We start from the raw sequence: 6000 nt of genomic DNA on the forward strand, positions 1-6000 counted from the left end.
ATGTTTATTTTAAATATTTTAATAAAACGATTTATTATATCGCATAAAAAAAGATAAATATATACAAATATAAGTGATAGGGCCTTAAGAGCCGAACGCGGATGTTGATGCGTATTCCAACGAAAATTTAATTTTTTCGCTGGAATTAAATTAATTGTGCATAGGGCACGAATTTTTACTGCTTGGTATACTGCCAAGTCTTGTATGGATAAATATACATTTTGTGTTACATATTGCATAAAAGAAATAAACATAACATAATGTATCACTAATTATCACATGTGTTGTATTAAAAATTAATATATCTTATCACTAATAATTGCATGTTATATAAAAATAAAAGAAAATATATCGTATCGTTAATTATCACGTGTTGCATAAAAAAATAACTTAACATATATCACTATTTATCACGTGTTGCATACAAAAATTAACTTAAAATGACGTATCATTAATTATCACATGTTACATAAAAATATTTAACTTGACATATATCACTAAGGGCCATTCCACAATAGGTTGCAAATGCTTTCGTTGCCAGTTGATAATTGCGGATTGATCAATCCGATTGGTCAATTCGCAATTATCAACTGGCAACGAAAGCATTTGCAACCTATTGTGGAATGGCCTAATAGCTACTAATTACATGTCATATAAAAGAAACAAACGTAGAATGTTATATAATGCGGGGGCTACAATGGCAGCAGGAGTACAGAGTACAAGAGTAAGCAGTAAGCAGTACGAAATGGGATTCGTTCATTTCGTTACTCCCGACGAAATGAACGAATCCCATTTCGTACTGCTTACTGCTTACTCTTGTACTCTGTACTCCTGCTGCCATTGTAGCCCCCGCATAAGATATAACAATTATATATCATATAAAATACGCAACATTGCTTTTTTTTTATCTGCCTTTGTACATTGGGACATATTGACCAATAATGAAAGTATTAATTGACAAAAAGCCATATCTTCTTCTATTTCCGGCTTTAGAGACGGTGATGAAGAAACTGGAACACATCTGTTCTCTAATAAAGAAGTAACTTTACCAATGGCATTTTCTAGAACATCCGGCTGAGGTTTTCTTCCTTTTGACTTTATCTGTTGTCCAGTTAAACTTTTGTCCCGTGTAGCCGTATAGCTAGAGACACTTACTGCAGATGTGGAGCTATCAGATACATTTGAATGCAAATCCGGAGTTAAGGAGTCTTTACTAAAAACAAAGAAATTTTAACACGTCATTATTCTATATGTCTCTGTATGCATATATAAATTTAAAATACATGACAATTTTTACTGACTCTACATGCTGCGCAGTGTTACTTGTTAAATCTATGATGCTTTTTATTGATGGTTGTTTTCTTAAAGTAGCCACGTTTACAGAAGATGAATTATTCTCTTTTTCATCATTATGTAAGCCAAAATTTCTGAAACAAAATAACAAAAGTTTTATTATTGATGTACAAATATAAGATTCCTACTTTATATGAAAATTGGTGATAATTAATTTATGTGTTACATACTTTTGTAGATTAAGATTACAAGATCCTGTCACTGGAGGTATGCTTTTGTTTTGTATGTTAGTCATCGTTCTGGAAAAGAAAGCAGAAAAATGCACTTTATTAACTATTCTAATTTCTATATTATATTCTATATTATAGATAATTACATATTAATCATACCTTCTCCTTTTAACAAATCGGTCCAAGAATTGCATATTGTCGAAAAATTCAAACGTTTTTCTTTTTGATGCACCACTTCCAGTGGTTGTTTCTTCTTGTTGTTGCTTTTTTTCGCGTGAATAGCGCTCCCTCAGTCGCATCCATCTGGTTTGACACTCTTCCACTTATAATAAAAATTACATTAAACATTATTTCTCTTCAATGAAAATGTGAAAAGTAAAAGAGAAAAGAACTATGCAAAAAGTTTAGCTAAAGAAAACAGACCTATAATGTCTAATGTGAATAATGTTTGAATGTATAATTCAAATGTATAATTCAGAAAGGCATATATTATATTATTAGGGCATTATATGTACGTACCTGTCATGCCCATGATACCTCCAATTTCTACCCAAGCATTCTGTTTTTTAATGCTATCTTTGAATTCAGTTCCTTATTGTATAAATAAGGATAGTCACGTACTAAAGAAATAAGTAAAGCATCTCCACTCATTTCATTTTTACTTTCATCATCATCGAAATCCTCGTCCTCGTCTTGATATAATGAAATATAATGATACGAGTCATGATCCATTTTCCTATTAATAAAAATACAGATAAATAATTTAATAATAGAAAAACAATTTTATGATAGTCAAAGAATTTTATCTATTATTATAATGATATAATAAAGAACATCTAAACATACCTTCACAGATATATTCTGAAAAGAAAGGTTAGAAACTCTAGAAACTGTCTATAGTTTGTCGTATGTGTAGTACGCGGCACTTCTCTTCGCACAATCCATAACCATAAAAATTCGTTCTTACGTATTTTTCGACCCTTTATGCTTTATGCTTTATGCACAATGCAAGCTCCTCGGAACGAGAAGGGGAGGTAAAAATAAAAGATTCTGATTGGCTCATTTCCTTATGCGTTATGCGTTATGCGTTATGGAAAAGTGTGTGCTCCCGGCTTAAACATTACGAAGCACTAGCGCCCTTGTACCAAAAGCTGGAACTGTACAAGAATCGCGCATGCGCATTGGGGACTTGCGTGAACGATGATGATGACGAACGACGTGGACGTTTCTTACACGAAATTTTTTATATTGAGACTTAACATCATAATATTTCCGTTTACAAAGCATATAGAGCAAAAATAAAGACACTTTCCTTATATAATTCGACCTCAATCTATCGATTAAGACTAGTAAAAACTCGATCGCTTCAGCCGTTATTGAGCATCCGAAATCTATGATTATCTCAACTGTCCGATTCGCGTAAAGATACACGGTGCCTCGCTTCTAAGGGGTCGGCTTCGCTCAAACTAGGCGCGAGACACTACCGTGTCTCTTGATAATCTAATGAATCAAAATATGTTGTAAAATATATGTTTGAATCACTTATTTTACATTTGTTGCTTTTTAATTGTCATCTATTACGATCATAATAAATTAGAAGAACCATTATTGATAAACGTTTAGTGATATTATATGATCGCGATAATAAATTTTATTTTTGTCTAAATTGATGATCACATATTTAATACCGGCCAAATATTACCTTCAGGTTTTTTTAGCATAAAACCCTGCACACAATAGAGAAAATATTAGGAATATAAATTATTTTAAAATAAATAAAATTGAAAAAACTCTGACATACAAATACAAATTCGAATATAAAGGGCTAATAAATTAGTAAGAACTCTTTATACTCGAATTTGTATTTGTATATCAGAATTTTTTCGATTTTATTATTTTAAAATAATTCTTATTCCTAATATTTAATATTTATTCCTCTATTGTGTGCAGGGCCTAACTTTCATCAAAGTGCATCGAATGCGCTCAAAATTTTACAATTTTTGTAATTTTTTGCAATTGCGTATGTCTTATATTAGGATCATAAAAATAGACTTACTAACAAAGCTTCAGGTTTTTTGGGTAATAATTTTTCCACAACATTGAAAAAACAACAGTTTATGGCCTGGATTGCCACAACTGCATATTTGTGCTTTTACACATTTCTTTGATTTTATATTACACAATATGGCATGGTAATCCCAAAGATGAGAATTATAAAATGATTGTTATCCTGAATACGATATACATTGTCATTGCGAGTCATCGTCATTTTTTTTAATTATAAAAATTATTCAATTATAATTAATAAATATTTATTAATAATTTGATATTAAATTCCATTAAATTAATTTTAGAATTAAATATTTCAATTTAATTTAAATAGTTAAATTTTTAAAAATTTGATTTGTAATATCAAAGATATTAATTATAATTTAAATTATTATATTATATTATTTATTTATAAAACTTTTTATTTTATAGAATTATTTTATTTTAATATTTTTATTATTTAATATAAATTTATTTTTTGAATGGAAAAAATTGTTTTCATTAAATTCAATTAATATTATTTTATATAACTTTTATATTTTTAAGAATCGTTTCATTTATCATTTCATTAATAATTATATGTTGTAGAAGAAAATATATATTTATAGAAAAAATAAAATACAATTTATTTATTTAATATTATTGATGAAGTGGAAATATATATAATAAACAAATCTGTCAGAAAATTGTTATTTAGGACAATAACAATGAGTTTGTATTTCTTATCATTATGAGTACAGTGGTCCCTGTCTATAGAATAGTGATGAGAAATACAAACTCATTGTTATCGTCCTAAATAACAAATACTTAGTCATTATGATTTTATAGCATAGCATATTTCATAGCATTCCAATTTGATTATACCGCAATAAAATTTAATAGATAAAATGCGGAAAAGTTTTTGAAATATTTCTAACCGACACATCCGAAGACTTGCAGAACAAGAAGCTAACGCATTAGTGGATTCACTTTTTGAATCGCCTCCGCGAGATGTAGTTCTACTACAGTTAACCACAAACTAGTTCTACTACAGTTAACAATGAGAGGCTAGAAATGCAAGAACTACTTGGTATGGAAGTAGATGATCAGGAGATGGAAGGGATTGAAGAGCAGCAAAATACTCAAGAGGTTGAAAGGGAGGTAGAGGAGGAAGCAGACCAGGATTTAGAAGAAGAACGGGAGCAAGAACTGATAGCGGCTGATGATTATCAGGAAATGGATGCAGTAAACGATGAAAGTGCGCAAGACATATCGGATGAGTCTGAAAGTGATTACAATATTCTTGAAGAAGAAAATTTGAAAAAATTTCTTTCGAATTGGTCTGTTCAGTATAACATACCACTCGTAGCGTTGAAACCACTGCTACGGAAATTGAAACGATATCCTGTACATGCAAATTTGCCTTTGGATCCGCGGTCATTATTAAGTACACCGAGAAATACAGAAACAAGAATTGTTTCTCCCGGTGAATATTGCCATGTAGGCCTATTAAAGGGCGTTGAATCTATCGTAAAGCATATGTCGATTGTTCCGGAAGGCGTGATCAAAATATCCATCAATATCGACGGTCTACCATTATCGAAATCATCGTCAAAACAGTTGTGGCCCATATTGGGATCAGTAAAGCCATATAAAAACGTATTTGTAATCGGTATATATTGCGGGGAGAAAAAACCTACAAATGTTAACGATTTTTTACAAGATTTCGTGACTGAAGCGAAACAATTATGTACGGAAGGAATACTTGTGAACAATATTCGTATACAATGTGCCATCGACTCCTTAATATGTGACATGCCCGCTAAGTCATTTGTTTTATGCACTAAAGGACATTCGGGGTATTCAAGCTGTCCTACTTGCATTGTCGAAGGCGACTTAATTAACAGAAGGGTGTGTTTTCCACAAATCCATGCTCCTGCAAGAACGGATGATGATTTTCGGAATAAAACCGACGAAGAATACCATCACCGAGGGATTACTAGTTGTTTGGTAGAAATTCCGGGGTTTGGTCCAGTCACGAACGTTCCACATGACCCCATGCATTTACTAGATTTGGGTATCATGCGTAGAATGCTAAACCTATTATTAGACGGCGACTTGGAATATCGGCTTTCGCATATCGAAGTAGAACGGATATCTTCTCGTTTGGGTGAGATAGAATCATATATTCCAGTTGATTTTGCAAGAAAGCCAAGATCACTGAAATTTATCAAGTTGTGGAAGGCTACTGAATTAAGACAAATTCTTCTATACACAGGGCCAGTGGTATTGCGATCATTGCGCAGCGACATCTATAACCATTTCATGACACTACATGTGGCAGTAAGAATTATGAGCGACGAAAAATGCCACGAATTATTAGATTATGCACAAGAACTCGTGGAACATTTTATTTTGTCATTTAAATTATTGTATGGAACTCATAATA

General features: G+C 31.4%; 1 pseudogene across 1 annotated transcript; it reads right to left on the minus strand.

The window, feature by feature from the left end:
• Positions 1 to 867: 867 nt before the first annotated feature.
• On the minus strand, positions 868 to 2382 carry LOC145939112 (uncharacterized; annotated as a pseudogene). Its single transcript, XR_014425784.1, has 6 exons — positions 2370 to 2382; positions 2043 to 2259; positions 1683 to 1845; positions 1524 to 1592; positions 1302 to 1427; positions 868 to 1213 (listed from the first exon to the last, which is right to left on the minus strand). The product of XR_014425784.1 is annotated as an uncharacterized LOC145939112 (transcript).
• Positions 2383 to 6000: the final 3618 nt, after the last annotated feature.

The sequence above is a fragment of the Prenolepis imparis genome, unplaced genomic scaffold (assembly GCF_030444845.1).
Source record: "Prenolepis imparis isolate NDT839.2.m4 unplaced genomic scaffold, iyPreImpa1.0 SCAF_1, whole genome shotgun sequence".
In the NCBI taxonomy this organism is placed as follows: Eukaryota; Metazoa; Arthropoda; class Insecta; order Hymenoptera; family Formicidae; genus Prenolepis; species Prenolepis imparis.